We start from the raw sequence: 16,608 nt of genomic DNA on the forward strand, positions 1-16,608 counted from the left end.
CTCCCCTATCTTACTAGGCCGGATAGCCCCATACGCCCAGAACATCATTGGCCCAAACCAAAGAGGCTTCACACTCCAGGCAAATCAGCAACAGATCAGATTTTCTCTCTGCGGCAAGCGATGGAAAAACTGTTAGAATATGGATATCAGTTGCACCAGCTTTTCATCAACTTTAAAGAGACCTATGACAGTATAGCCAGGGTAAATATAAACACAGCCAGGAGAGAATTCGTTATCCCGAAGAAATTGTTAAGACTGACAGATAAAAGCAGCGGGGATGCCTTGTCATGCGTCCTCTTCAAACTGGCCCAGGAGAAAGTGATTCACAATGCAGACATAAATGCGAGAGGCATCATCCTCTTTAAGTCCACCCAACTACTGGTCTATTCTGACGATATTGACAGTATGGGAAGAATAACTCGAGATGTACAGTCTACCTTCTACAGTCTCGAGCAGGCGGCGCGAGATCTCGGGCTGCACATAAATGAACGCAAGACAAAGTATATGGTGGCACTGTTAGCGCCAAAAAGCAAATAACGAACAACATCCAATCGCACTGATCAAACCGGAGGAATAAAGACAGGAGACTACAACTTTGAGACCGTTGCTAATTTCTCCTATCTAGGGTCGAAAATCACAACCGATAGCAACTATGACAATGAAATTCGCGTAAGGTTGTTGGCAACCAACAGAGCCTATTTTAGCTTACAAGAACTGTTTCGTCCTGTTTTTCCAGGAACTCATCTTTTTGTATACTAAAACTTATAATGCATCCCGGGCATCATCATCAACTATGATAACGACTAAAAAACACTCACATGCATGATCCCGTGAATTAAGGGGGCATCTCTAGTCTTTTACACATATTTTCAAGAATTTTTTTTAACTGTAAATTTTATTATGAAACTTTTTTTTCACAAGTGTAAATGTACATATCAAAGTATAGAAAAACATTTTTTTTTAAATTTTTATAATTCAATATAGCCCACACTGGTTGACATGTTTTTTTTCAACTCAGGAACCTCTGAAATCAAAAATTTGAAATACATATTAAAGTATAAGTAAATCTTTATAGCCCGTACCAAAATCAAGAACTTTAAGGGGGTCATCCCGTGTTTTTTTGGCTTCAATTGTATCTAGATATAGTGTGGAATATATGGCCAAAGTGATTTTTTGATATTCCTAGTCGTTCGGAAATTATGAGTAGTCTATACGTTAAAATGCCGTTTAGTTTTTTTCTTTAAGATAATCACAGCGCCCCCTAGCGTGGCAGCAGAAAAACACCTTTTTTGGAGATGGGTGTATAACTTGCCCTGTATTTCAATAACCGACTATGCTATCGGGGTGAAAAAATTACTATAAACGCTCAAGATATTAATAAATCTATGGTGGAAAATTTGTATTTGTATCTTTATCCAGTTCTTCACAAAAAAATTCCAAAAAAGCCAAAAAAACGGCCTTCACACGGGATGACCCCCTTAAGTGAAAAATAGCAAAATGGCGGGCTTTTCGAGTTTTAAACCTATGGCGGGCTTTTCGAGTTTTAAACCTATTTTTTGAGGTTATCTTTTTGGAAAGGGTTCTCAAATGACAACGAATATTCATGATTCTGCTACGGACTATGGTTATACGACGAATACTCGCTCAAAAATGTAACTCAATCGGTTAGATCGTTTTTGTAAAGTCGTGTTAACCAGGTTAAAAATGTTGTTTCGACAAAAACGCGTTTCAAAAAATTATTTTTTTTTTTCAAAATTGTGTCAAAATTTAAGAAAAAAGAATCTTACACTCAATCTTCGCTGCCAGCTCCATACATAAATCCTTCCTGCTTTTCAAAAACTCATTTTCCTGTGCGTTAAGCTTCCTAAGCTCCATTCGGCGTTCTCTTGAAGATTCAATGCTGCGACGATTGCCTTGCTTGATTCGATTGTTGTCCTGTCTCTGCTCAAAATCCGCTGCTATGTTGCCAATCGAAATACCCATGGTTTCGAAGATTTTTAATAAAGCTTGAAATCCTTCATTAAAAATGCACGCATCCAAATAGGTTGCAATTTTGACGATTTTCTTTCCAGAAATCATGTGTTTTTGGAGCTAAAGTTCAAACACAAACAGTTCAAGCTTTCATTCGTGTTTTTTTGTATGTGCTCCGGTGCACCTTTCTAGCAGATCGTCGGTGGTAAGATCTTCATAAATCTTTTTTAATAAGGCTTGAATTTCCTCGTCTAGCGTTGTAAGGTGCCCAATATTTTCCAACTTGCCGGTAGCTTCAGCAATTCGGTATTTACACCATGAGTCTACGTCAGTCGAAATCTTGTGGGAGAAACTTACCCAAATAGCATTCCTCATATCTTCAACAGAGTTTGGATTTCAGCGAACAGCTAATTCATATTATTTTGGCAACTCCAGTATGACTTTATTTGTAAGTGTGGCCCTTTTACACCACCGCCTTTTTGTTTGCCTTCTAACAATTTTTGAACCTTTTTCATTTATGTAAGTTGTTTTTTAAGATCTTTTGCGTTTTTATAAATTCGTTTTTTAACGTGTAAAACACACTCCTTTTTACGCTCGAAACATCACCATAAGGCTGCATATCTTGAATCGATGAAAAATCTGCTCTCAAATTGCTACCTCTTTCACTTTTTTTATTCGTTTTATGATTTTTATCTTAGCACAAATATAAATAAATAACCGTCAACACAACTGATTTAAAAGAAAGAAATACTTTTAATGCTTCTATATATCATTGAAAATACTTGTCATATGTATAAATACGGAAAGGACCGGGAATGTGCGTACTAGAAGCAAAAGCAAAGCAACATTTGTCCTTTGAATTGTGTTTGCTACCTCAAAATAAATAAAATTCTATAGTTAAATTGGAAACCTTTCCTTTTAATAGTTTTATTTAGGTTATATATACTTTTTTGAGCATGCAGATTTAGACACACTATTGTCCCCTCTGTTTCTGGAAGTGTACTGAACGCAAAACCACTGTTTTTTGAAAATTGATTTTTCTAAAAAAATAGACTAGAGATGCCTCCTTAATTTTTTTCAACTGAAATATTATCAACGTAATAACCCTAAAACATTAATAACTAATAGCTGTTAAGCTTGCAACACGTGTCCAGTCTTTTCGGGCAGCTTTGACACATGCCTTTGTAAATGTGTCTGCTGATTTAAAAAGAATCAAACTTAATAGATTTGTGTTCGGCTACTTTTGACCATAGAACGATAGTGTCTTTCTGGCACAAATGCTAAGTGCCTGCCTTCAGTCCTGTCCGTGTACTTCGTGGGTGATATCACGTCCTGTTTGGACTGTTAGCCTGCCGGGTCCCAGGAGACAAACATAAAAACAACAACATCAACAACTAAAAGAAGACATCAACATCACCAACCACCGAAAAGCATCCTTAATATCATTTCTTCAAATTAATCTCAGCTGGAAGTCATATACATATACACTTTATTAAACAACGAGATCAGACAGTCGCTACTGAAAATGCAAGATGATGATTACACGATTATGATTACATGACTACAATCATAATCACGAGAGCTTGATTATGATTACAATCATGTAATCATGATTATGATTTTACCCAACTCTGCTTGAAACGCAGGTACGGTAGGTGGGCCACGATAGAAGGAATATGCGTAAAACGCAGGTCCATTGTCCCCTTCCGAATGCAAACAGGACAAACTCCCAGGACCGTATAGAAAATCCGGACCCGCGTTTGGGGTGAAAATTATGCGGGCCCTCATATGCTGTTACCAACTTTTTCATTGAAATTTTTTTTTCTGGGCTCCCGAGAAAAATCCGAGCTCGGGGGAATCTCTTCTTTTCGACGACCCCCCTCTCGCCAGGCATGCTAACCCCATGACAGTCGAGGATACACTCCAAGTTTATATTTGCTTTTGAATAAACCAACATTTTTGTATGTATGCTGTACCATACCATCCTGCATACCTGCACAGCGCGACAAGAAGAGATTCTAATTTGAAACAATGTTACAAAACTTCACAGAGCAAAATTAAACCAGAAACAAATTTCATGCGTATCAATTTCTAGCAAACCACAACTTATTTCAAAGCAAAAACTTCAATCGCAAATGATACACAAATGCACATCCACAAAGCGACTTCCAACCGAATGACGTGCACGAGTGGACACAAAAATAAACGAAAAGTCAACTCAGCCAATGGCGTAAAATCTCACTCACAAAAAGTACCCCAAAGCCTCACTCCTGCATCCAAAGCGTGAAACCGCTACTCCGCAGAGCTTCTCAATCTGTCGCCCTCAAACAAGCGCGCCGCGAAACCATTTTATCGACGATGGGCAACGCATGCTCCGTCTCGTACCCCTCTCTGACCACGTTCAATTTCGAAGTCACCCAATGAGAAAAGGTTACCGGGCTGCAAACTGCAGTTGGGGAGGGGTGAGTGATGTGCAGTTCAATTCCGATGAGAGGAACTCGTTTGGGTGAGAAGCCGATGTAACTCCTGCCCACGTAGTCGCGGAGGCGGTGCTAGCTGCTCGCCTCGCCCACTGAGAAACCTGTTGTGCAAGATGACAGATTTGTGGCCTTCACGGCTGCCATGTGCTGAGATAGCTGATGCGCTAAGAGGCGTCATCACCTGCTCCGTGGGTAGGGTGGTTTCCATTCACCGTCCGTCCATCCTTGTTCGTTGCGAGGAAAACAAAGGTTTATTGACTCGCCGCGGCCAGGAGGCGGCTAAAAATAATGGCGTGAGGCGAGTTTTCTTTTGAATCTTTTCTGTAATTTGCATGGAATATTTCGGCAGAGAACAATAGATTTGTAGCTTTAAATGGATCTGCAAATTAGCATTGTTGGGTGTAAGAATGTCGATAATACAGAGGCGGTAGTGGCGCTCCTCGGGTGCTGCGTTCTTGACTATTTCGCACGGGGAGCGAACTCAAGTTTGTCTAAAAATAAGTTGAACTGCCTCACATGCGCACGTACTTGGCGCGGGGGTTCCACCATCATCTGTGACGCACTGCCTCCGTCTCGCTTCTGCGTGCAGTGTGATCGGCCTGGTCTGGGCAAGGTTCGCCCGTGCAGGGGCGAGGCGGGGCCGAGGGACGGACAGCAACAGTGCCATGGATTCTGGTCTTCGGTGCCACTGGCAGCGGTAATAGCAGCAACGCGGTTTGCATGTCGCTGATGAAATTCTATTCCTGGTCGGATACAGTTTCATCAGTTGGTCGTGCAGTGTCTGAGCGAGAAGTGGTGTCCGCGTCGTTCTGTAGCGTGCCTGTGTTAATCTGGCGCCGCGTGCGTTTTCCCAAAAGTTTTTTCGCATGCCAAATCTGACTTGACGTCATTGAGACTGTAACGGTTGCGCTCAAAATAATCCTTTTTGGATGATTATGACGAAAATTTGTTTGATATTTCGATTTGTTTATAAATAAGGGAAATTGTGTTTTTTATGAATAAATTCCGCCGATTATTGTTTGCAAGTGAATAATTTTTGTGATACTTCGAAATTTTGCTGTTCATAATATTCTAAGTGTAAATTATCAAAATTGTTGTGAAAGTTTGCAAGCGAAGGAGAGGAATACGAAAAATATTTTTGAATGCGATCATAGTTGAGTGCAATAAATAGGCTTAAGGAGCCAGGAGTGATTCCCGACGAATCCAAACTAAATACCGAAAAGTGAAAAAGGTTCACGGCCCCCTCGCCCAGTCGCGCCACGGAGACGAACGTTACACAGAACCTTTGCTTAGTTTTTGGGGATATAATACACGACAGTCCGCAACATCCAAGTCGACTTTTGTGGTCTGCAACTGTAAACAATATCGAATTACGCCCTCTATTGATTTTCGATATGTGTATGGCTGGATGAAAAGTTCACTCGGCAACGTGTGGCGAAGTAACGCTGTCTGCTTCGCATGGCAATGGTATGAACTATCACTTTTTGTACATTCTAGATATAAGTTGGGCTGCGGAGAACTATACATTCGTGTAGACATATAGGAGTTAGTCTATAGAACGGATACGAGCGTATATTCAACGATAAGCGTAAAGACAACAAACTGTAACCTTCAGTTTTCCATCCCTTGCACTGCTGCTGCTACATTTTCTACGTTTTCCTTGATGTAGTCGACAATAACGACGACGACGTCGTTGTTAATGTTAACTTGCTTCTTGTTTTATTTGAAAAAACATATCAAATTTCCATCATCGGAATACACATGCGTATTCAACATACACATGCACATACGTTTGGAACTGGTGCATGCATACGTAGTTTGCTCTCCTGATAATGCTTTTTTGATATTTGGTATTTTCTGCATGTTAGGGTTTTTGTACGGAGATTCTAATGAGCATTTTGGGTCTTCCCCGAAATGGTTGAAGCCGGTTGTATCCCATTTAAAGTGTTTATTTTGTATATTTTCCCGAAAGTGTTCATAGTCGCTCTTCGTGCTAATCAAAAGGCAAGAATTATCTGGCAGGATTGCTCTGCAAAGAGAAACAGTAACACCTACTCACATGAAATTTAGTAGAAAGATTGGAACTGTGAGCCCCGCATGCTGTCAATTACATTGCTGAACGTAAACTTAAGGGAGGGAGAGGGTATTTTTTTTGATAATAAAGCGTGTACTATTTCTGGAAGAAGGATGTAAAAAACAGGTATTCGAGATTAAAGCTTTCTGTCGTAAATTCCTTGAAGCTATAACTTCATTACTTTCCATTACATTCGGTCATTCTAGTATTTTATTGAAAATTTAAATCGCTTCAGTAAATGATCTTTTTATTGCAAAGTTTCGTTCAAAATTACTACATTTAACAGCAGAATCCAACTTCTGGAAACTCCATTACTTCTTGGATGGCTTGATTAATTCCACATACCGCTACTGCCGCCTTGCCGGTTACATTTGAAGCTCAGGCACCACTCTTATTGTTGCGATAAGGCTCCCTGATTATGGCCATTTTGACTTACTTCTCATAGATTTTTTGTGAGAGTAGGTTTGCGCTGCCTCGCAATGGTTGAGATTGATTTGGGTCAACATCCTCCAAATTTTCTGTAACTTTTTGACCTTTCGCAATCACCGGTGCATTTCGCCACTGCATGGCCAAATTCGAGGCATCAAAAGCATCCCTTGAACCAACCTATTTTTACTTTACCAGCCGCGAACAGTTTTAACGCTGCTTCGGCCGGTAAGCTTATATTATAGTTGACGTTTGCGTGCCCCCATATGCCTTGCTGAGTCGTCCAATTGTGGAGTCGGGCAAACAGGGGGTCTGAATTGTTTTTCTAGAGCCTCGCGAATGTCTTCTTTGTCTTTGCTTTGTATCACAATCTTCTGCTTTTCAGCGCGTACTTGCGCCGCTACTTCTAAAGGCTTCTTCAGTCCCGGCATCAAATCTACTTTTTGGGAACGGCTGATCCGCTATCTTCAAGGACCATCAGTTCCGGATCGGATCTGACCTAAAACCCCTAGAACCTCCCCTATTTTCTCCATAATCTCCCCGCGGACAACTCTTCTGATCTTCTGATCGCGAGGCTGTTCAGTTCTTCACTGTACCTCTAAATAAGCTGCTGCCGCTTTGCGTGGCGTTAATTATAGCAGTTGCCTGCGGTGTGCTTTTGCTTCATTTAGCTGCTGGGGGATTCGTTTCACCGTTGCAACTACCGCGTCCTATGCTGTATTTGATTCAACCATCCAGTTTACCAAACTTTCCGCCGTTAAACGGGTATTTAGCTCTGTTTTACGGTCTCTTTTTGATCTTTTCAATATTGGGCAGGCGAAGACTGGTGATTCCTCGAGACCCAAGCTATAGATGTAGTTAGATGGTTCGGGGACCAAACCTATCCCATAAGGAAATATGGAAAAAAATCACAGAGGTGCATCTCTTTAAAATGTCCGCCTAAAAATACATCATTTTACGATATCTGGTCAAATGAAGTTAATAATAGCATATTGCTATATTTTAGAAATTTACCCGAAAACCACCCTTAAGTGTATTGTAGAAGTAAACAGTTTGACATCAATATAAGTGGCAATATTAGACACAGTTCTGAAAAGTTTTTCTGTTTGGTGCTTCCCTGTGCTCTTCCGCATATATTGACTTCTCGGGAGCTTCCCTGATTCCCACCCTTCAACGACATTGACTTCGAATGAGATCGCAGGGTCGTCGAGCTTCTTCTAAATTTATCAGGCACTGGTTCCTGTGAGATCTCCCGAGCAGGTGTATTCATCCCACTATAAGCTGACGAATGCCCTGTCTGTGAAGCATCCTTCCGCACTCTTGGAGCAGATGCTCTCGGGAGCGATGTACTCCTTTTAAACGCCTCGTTCTTCAGACTACTTGTAGCATTAGATGCAATGGTGGCCAAGTAATCCATCACCAAGGCACTGCAGTGATATTGACGACCGGACGCCTGCTTGCTCACTCCTCCACACTATGTTTTACAAATAACACCTTAAAAAGGCCGTTAGATAACACTTCTTATCGAAAAAATACTTCAGAAGCAGCAATTCGCAAAAGAAAAAAAATTCGCAATAGAAAAATTTTACCGCTGCTGTACTATATGGTTGCCATTTACTCCTTAGTGGAATATCACAAGTGCACGCCATCGTTTGCGGTTCGCTGAAACGCGTTTCGGCTCCTTCCAAGACTTAATTGATAAAATAACAAAAATGCAAAGAGTAAAAGCGAGCAATTAACAATTTTTCAACAAAAGTGCATACCCCTGTCCTTTTATGCTTAACAGTAATAATTTAGTCACTGAAGGTGCAAATTGGGTGTGACCTCCAAAATCGTCTGGTCATCATGAATTTGCGTACAAATTCAGTATAAAATTCGTGTTAGCTTCTATTTCCAAAGTTATATATAGTCAACATACCCTTTTTGTTTTAAGTAAAAAGAACCCCCTATACATATTAAGGTAAACTTATTTCAAAAATATTGAACAAATTGATACAAATATATATATATATTATATATATATTGTTAATAAAGCCCACTGACCCTCTTCCCGCCCAACCGGACCGAGGGGCGACCAACCTAAGGATGGACTGAAGGCAACATCCAAAGGCCCGCATCACAGCGATGATGCGTTTTAACGCAAAGTGTGTGCGACCATGCGAAAATGTATTACTACATCCCGATTGTCGCAAACACTTCAGCCAATGACGCGGAGGTTCTACACTACAGAGACATGGATCTTATATCGAAGACAGTGCGGATCAAGACTGAAACCCATTAGGTCAGATTGTTATCGGATAGGACTCTTCGGACTATAGCACAGGTTGCAAGGATAACCGCTTTTCTCCATGTATAGTCCAGTCCTAAGATCGAGCGTTTTCAGCGCTTTATGTAAGTTCTGCCGGACTAATCCCGTCGCTGAAATTACTACTGGGACTACTTCGATCTTTTGTAGTCTCCAAGTCTGCTTCATATCTCCTGCCAAGGGGCCGTGTTCCGGTCCAACGGCACGACTACAACTAGATCGGGTCTGTTATGATTAACAATGTGGTCGGTGGCAATAGTGTGGTCCCACAGTAGTTTGACCCGATCATTTTCCAAGATTCTCTGCGGAGTATACTTATAGTAAGGATGGTAGGTTACCACTAAGTTATACTTCAACGCAAGGTTTTGATGGAGAATCTTGCAGACGGAGTTATGACGATTGGTGTACTCGGTACCGCTCAACATCCTGCACGCAGATGTTATGTGCTGGATGGTCTCCTCTTCAAAGTTGCATAACCTACAACTGGAGTTGGTGATTGAGGAGTCGTGAAGAATGTACCGTTTATAATTTTTTGTTGGGAGCCAAGCATCCTGATTTGAAGTTAGGAATGCTTCGGTCTCATAGAACAGTACACCATTAGTCAACCATTTGTTGGAGGCTTCGATGTCAATGCCTGACAACAACAAATTTTTTGTATGACCTCCGTGAATGGGTTTCTCTTTCCACATTTCGATCTTCTGTTGGACTGAAGTAACATTCGACATGGGATCCCATTCTGTGCTTTGCAAGTTCAAAGGAGATAATTTATTATCTGCCAAGACGGTAGCCTGGTGTATTTGGCTAGAGGATTGTTTCTCAAAGAAAAACTCTCGAAGAGAATGCACTTCATTGTAGTGCAACGTTTTTAAATCAAGTACCCCCCTTCCTCCCTGATGACGTGGGAGAGTGATCCTCAATTTTTCGGCAGCTCTATTGTGCATGTTGTTGTTTGCAAGAACTACCCTTACCCGTCTATTGACAGATTCTAAATCGGTATTACTCCACTGTATCACACCGAAAGTGTATAGAAGGACGGGAATGGCGAAGGTGTTGATTGCCATGATTTTATTTTTCCCGTACAGCTCAGTTTTAAGGCCAAGATCCAGACGTCGTTCAAATTCCCCCAGCAACTTAGATTTGATTATTGCCACAGGAGGTGTTGTTGCTTGTAATATACCGAGGTATTTGTACACGTCGTCCAAATCCATACCCTCAATTCGAATGCTATTTTGGCTGTATCCTTCGTTGTTGGTGTGTTTTCCCCGAACAACTGTTTTTATGCGACATTTTTCCAAACCCAGCTGCATGCCGATATCCCTGCTGAACTGGATGGTGATGCCCAACAAGGAGCGAAGTTGGTTCTCGTCTTTGGGATACAATTGGATGTCGTCAATGTACATTAAATGGCTTAATGTACATTTCGCCAAAATGCCATGCTTGACTTGGAACCCGTGTTTGCTTTCATGCAAAAGATGGGATAGCGGATTCAAAGCCAAACAAAAGCACAGTGGGTTTAGAGAGTCGCCTTGGAAAATGCCACGCCTGATTGGTATCTCCGATAGCTTCGTGCTCCAATTCTTCATTACTGTTCTCAGAAGAAGAACGACATTCGGGTTGATTTTATACAAGCGTAACACTTGTAGTAACCACGAATGTGATATGGAGTTAAAGACTGATTTACAATCGATGTAGGCTGTCGAAATATTTCGTTTCTGGTGGACAGCCTGCTTTACAGCTACCGTATCGATTAAAAGCTGTTCTTTGCAGCCTCGGGGGCCTTTTGCGCATCCTTTTTGCTCCTCAGCTATCAATTTATGAACATCAAGATGTTTTGAGATGTTCGCGCACAGAACTGAAGTGAAGACCTTGTAGATGGTAGGAAGACAAGTAATTGGTCGACATTTTGAAGGGCAAGAGGCACCCTGTTCCTTGGGGATGAAGAAAGTTATCCCCTTGATGAAAAATGGTGGAACTAAATCAGGATCGGCAACCATCGGATTAAATTGATTTGCCAATATCTTGTGAGTGCTCTTGAACCGCTTCAGCCAGAAGTTGTGATTTTTGTCAACTCCTGGTGCCTTCCAGTTACCTGCCTTGTCAAGGGCTGCTTCAATGTCGACTTCAGTTGCGTCAGACATGGTTATTTCGGGGAGGGCTTCGCATGAATGCATAAGGTGTAGGAGCCACGCTGCTTCTAAATTGCAACGGCTGGATTCGCTCCAAACACTTCTCCAGAAGTTTTCTGCCTGATCCAGATCGAGGTTACTTTCCCTACCTGAGTTGGTGAGATTTTTGTAGAATCCCCATTGATTCTGGAAGAACAAGGTGTTGTCTGTCCTTCGCTGAACGCTTTTCTGATACCTACGGATGTGATTGGAGCATACCGCAAGTTTCTGCTTCAGCACCTCGAGTATTTCTTCGATTGGCATATCATTGGACAGATGGTAGTTTCCAATGATGTTCGCAACGCATCTGTGCACTCTTGGTTATGGATTTCCAAGGAGTGCTTGCATCATACGACCAATCTCCTTTCTCAACTTTTCGCCCCTGTTGTTGAGTCGAAACACCCAGAACGGTAAAGTCCTTCTGCCCATACCTCTGTTATTCGCTCTAAGATGTTGATTATGAAGACGAATAACCGTGGTAGCTGCTACGTAGATCAGGCTGTGAACCTCTGTAGCAGTAATCTCGCTAGCCAAACGATCAACCTAAATTCTGTCAACGGCAGCAATGATGTTAGTGGTTGCCGAAGTAAACTTCAGTTTTGGGATCTTTGGCCTAGCGTCTGGGAGAATCTCAGCATACTCTGTGAATCCGACCTGGAATGCGGTCAAAGCCTCATTATAAATTGTGTCGACATCCCCAGTCACTAAGCTTCTCCTGATTACGGGGTTCATGGAGTGCCTTCTAAGTGGAGTATCCGTATTACTTCTTTGTTCAGTCCGGTAAGTTAGTGACTCCAGACCGAGCTCAAGTGAAACCTCTTGGAATATTTGTTGCCTAGTTGGTAAGGCAACTCGATTATTTTTCACTATCACTATTCACTATCACCCCACTATTGATTGACTCCGGAACATGACTTAGTTCCGGGAAGCGGGCTATGAACGTGTCATGGAGTCGATGTCTGTACCCTGATGGATTCCGTTCCAAATCCGTGACACCGTATTAGGCGCGGACGATAAATTCGTTAAGTTGGTTCGTCCAAACTATACGACGACTAGGTCTCCCGTCCCTGGTGGTTGACGGCATAACCGCCAAAACATTTAACGGCGAAGAGCCGCTCTGGTGTTGTTGAACGACCCTTAACCGTGGTGGGTACTGTCTTCGTGTCCCTGGGGTCCCATCAAAAGGATTTGAAATATTTTCCCCAATTTTGTTTCCACGAGTGTTGGGGAGGCAGTCAACCCTGCAACAGAGCTCCAATGTTGCAATGTCCCATGGTTACCTCCAAAAGTAAGGAAGGTATTTGGAGGGGAGCCGCTGAAATACAGTGTAACGTCACTGCAATTCATCCGATAGGTGCGTCGATCCCTTCACCCCGGATTACGGATTTGTTAAGGAGGTTTACTTCCCCGGAATGGGAAGAATCGGTAAGGGAGGACGAACACAAAGGGAAACGGTCTGCTTGTCCGTGGCTACGTATTTACAAGATTAACTTGCGATATTCGTAGCTGACCCGGTGGGTCATGTCATTATCCGCAACCAATGACACGCGCCTGGTCGCATGCAGCTCTGCGTTTGCAACTCAGGTGAGGATAAACCTGGTACGCCAAGTATATATATATATATATTTTGACCGCACAAAAAAAACATTTAAATAATTTATTTTATTATTTAATTTATATTGTTTATTATTTATTACTTTCTTATTTATTATTTTCATCCCCCAATTACCACCCCTTGTCCCAGAAAATGTGCCATTTAATAATTATTAATTAAAATACTTTTTAGCTTAAAACCCTCTATAGGTTTAGTGTGAACTTTCCAAACCAATTCAGAATAAACCAATACAAACTTTTCCATTTCATGATCTACTTGATCCTATCAGTTGTATATCGAACCTTTTTAATGTGCGTTGTATAAGCCGTGACAGGTTTGAAAAGATGACGTTTGATCTTTGGACTAACTATGGGACGAAGTGGAAAAGGAAAGATGACTGTGTGATTAGTATATCCAAGGAAGGTAACTGGTTGTTATCAATCTCATTAGTGAAGGTTATTTTTGGGTGTAGTGTGCTGATGTTAGTCACTGTATTGTTGACGCTTGCTTCTGGGATAACGGCCAATATGTCATCCACGTACTTCAATCATTCATTCGACAGTGATCCATTCTGCTCCATTTGTTCCTACAATGATGCCGTAAAGAATTCACTTGGGAGTGGAGAGAGGATTGTCCATCTTTACGTCCGAAGTTGTCTTAAAATATTTTGCCCTGAATGGGAAGAAAGACGTCAGCCTTTTTCCAAAAACGTAGTAACCACTCTTCAAATTTCACTAGTGATTTTTTTATCGACGTAGTTGGTCATAAAGCTAAAGCGCCTGCTACCCCCAATGTTTCAATTACTTCCTTCGAATTTTTGACCGATTGTTTTCCATTGGCAGCACCCAATTTTTGGCATTCCTTGACCAGCCACTTGCCAATGTTGTATGTAGGGGAGTTCGAGTCCGTAAAGATTTCCCTCATCGGGTTGGCATCGGATTCTGGGTAAAGAAGAGTTTAGCATCCGGAACTTTACTGGGTTATAAACAACTTTAGGGCCTTTTCTACTCGTTTTAATGATGCTGGTAATGGATCATTCCTTACTTCTAATTCGAAGTAATTACCTCCGATCGATTTTCCCATCACTAGATGGTCATAATGTTGTTTATTCATAATTACAGTAGCATTACTTTTGTCTGCTTTTATATGGCATACCGACTTCTTCTGTAGCTTTCTAACGATATTAGATTCCTTCTATAGTATAGAATTGCTTTTGATATTTTGTGCCTGATTTCCTCCTTTGGTTCGTTGCCCATGACTTCTATAGTTCCTTCCGCAACTACTACAATGTGTTCAACTGGCAGGTCTGTCTTTAGGGCGTAGTTTCATCCCTTGTTTAGTAGATCCACTTCTTCCTTGCTGAAACAAACATAATAAATGACATTAATAATCTGATTGAGGATAATACTAAGCGGTGGTTTTTCGTGTTTATTGCGCGGTGAGTTTCCAATCAACAAATTAAGCTTCTTCCTCACCGTTCCTTCTCACATGCATAATTCTGTTGAGTTTTGACAAATGCAGATTTTGTACAGTTTTCTATTGCAGATGGCAGATGTCAATTTTGATGTAGCTTGTTTACACTAAGCCTAATTAAAGTTTCCTCTATTGATCTGGTAAGATTAGAGGGCAAACTTAAACCTGACTTAATACTAACTGCATGGGACTTAGGTGTGACACTATACTTCAAGCATCATCATCATCAACGGCGCAACAACCGGTATCCGGTCTAGGCCTGCCTTAATAAGGAACTCCAGACATCTTGGTTTTGCCCCGAGGTCCACCAATTCGATATCTCGAAAAGCTGTCTGGCGTCTTGACCTACGCCATCATTCCATCTCAGGCAGGGTCTGCCTCGTCTTCTTTTTCTACCATAGATATTGCCCTTATAGACTTTCCGGGTTGGATCATCTTCAACCATACGGATTAAGTGACCCGCCCACCGTAATTTTATCCACAACGTGACGGTCATGGTGTCGCTCATAGATTTCGTCGTTATGTAGGCTACGGAATCGTCCATCCTCATGTAGGGGACCAAAAATTCATCGGAGGATTCTTCCCTCGAACGCGGCCAAGAGTTCGCAATTTTTCTTGCTAAGAACCCAAGTTTCCGAGGAGTACATGAGGATTGGCAAGATCATTGTCTTGAACAGTAAGAGCTTTGATCCTATGGTGAGATATTTCGAGCGGAACAGTTTTTATAAGCTGAAATAGGGTCTGTCGGCTGACAGCAACTGTGCGCGGATTTTATCATCGTAGCTATTATCGGTTGTGATTCTCGACCCTAGATAGGAAATATTATTAACGATCTCAAAGTTGTAGTCCTTTATCTTTATTCTTCCCGTTTGATCAGTGCGGTTAGTTTTTGGTGCTGACGTTGCCACCATATATTTTGTCTTGCCTTCATTGATGTGCAGCCCAAGATCTCGCGCCGATAGCCGCTTGCTCGATCTAGATGAAGGTAGTTTGTACGTCTCGGGCTCATTGCCTGTCTGACTACATTTGTGGCATGTTGCTCTCCTGTCAGAGCCCTGGCAAGTTGCAGACATATGCCCATAATCCAAATACATGTAACATTTGGTTCGGATGGCCCGGATTCGTATCCTACAGATCACCCAACCAATTCTGATTTTCTCGCTGTTAAGAAGCTTCTTCGGGCATTGCTCCGCAACTTCCATCACAGCGAGTTTTTCGCCCCGGGAGTTCGCAGAAGTGATACCAATTCGGACATTCGCTACCTCGGGACATTCACATTTGATGGCCTCTTCTTTTCCGGCAGACGGTCCAGGTTTCGGATTTCCAGAGAGCACGTGGGTTCTGTCTGTTGTCCTCGGACCTAATTCGACGAGAGGTCCACCAACCTTCGTTTTCCGAATGGAAGACACTTTTTCTCCACTATCTTCGAACTTGATCCTATATCGGATTTCGCTGAGGATTTTCGCACAGGTCTTGCCTTCTATCGGCTTAATAAGCAAAGAAGAAAGAGTTTCGCCATAAGCTCCCGAGAGTAAACCATGGCTTTCAGTTGCACTTTATTTTATATTAAAAAAGTATAGTAACACTTTCCGCAAATGTTACTTCGATGGTTCGTTGTCGTAGTCGAGGCTCTAAAGGCATTGGCCTTCAGGATGACCTTCCTCCAATCATATTGGTCAATCGATCGCATACCCCAATTTCGAAATCCGAGTATCTGTGACGTTGACATGTCATCCTATTTAAAAATTCTGGTGCACTTAGCTGCTGACGATTCTGAATGATCGCTGCAAAGATGCTTTCTTGACTCGATTGTCATCATGTTCTCGACCAAGGTGGTTTCAAAGCCCTGGATGCCACGTTGAGGAAGCCTCAATTGAACCTAGGATGTCCATTAGTTTTACTAGAATTTATCCCTTAAGATGGAGGTCATATGCGGATCCTGGACGCCCCTATTGGAGAATCCATACAAAGATATTGATGTTAACTGAGTACAAAACCCAAGACCCAAGTGAAAGTTAACGGCAGCAGAGAGTGAAAAAGACCAGTTGGGTATCTTAGTAAAATTGTAACGAATTTTAGGAAAATGAAAGATGCATTTTATAAATATATCCTTTTGCTTG

The 16,608-nt window shown here is 41.8% G+C and overlaps 1 protein-coding gene across 1 annotated transcript in view; it reads left to right on the forward strand.

Annotated features, from left to right (window-relative positions):
- The first annotated feature begins 5,014 nt into the window (after positions 1–5,014).
- The window catches only part of LOC119655644 (protein sine oculis), a 115,870-nt gene continuing 104,276 nt past the window's right edge, over positions 5,015–16,608 (forward strand). The window contains 1 exon segment of the mRNA XM_038061623.1: positions 5,015–5,918. The gene's annotated coding sequence lies outside the window, so the exon portion shown is untranslated.

The sequence above is a fragment of the Hermetia illucens genome, chromosome 4 (genome assembly GCF_905115235.1).
Source record: "Hermetia illucens chromosome 4, iHerIll2.2.curated.20191125, whole genome shotgun sequence".
In the NCBI taxonomy this organism is placed as follows: Eukaryota; Metazoa; Arthropoda; class Insecta; order Diptera; family Stratiomyidae; genus Hermetia; species Hermetia illucens.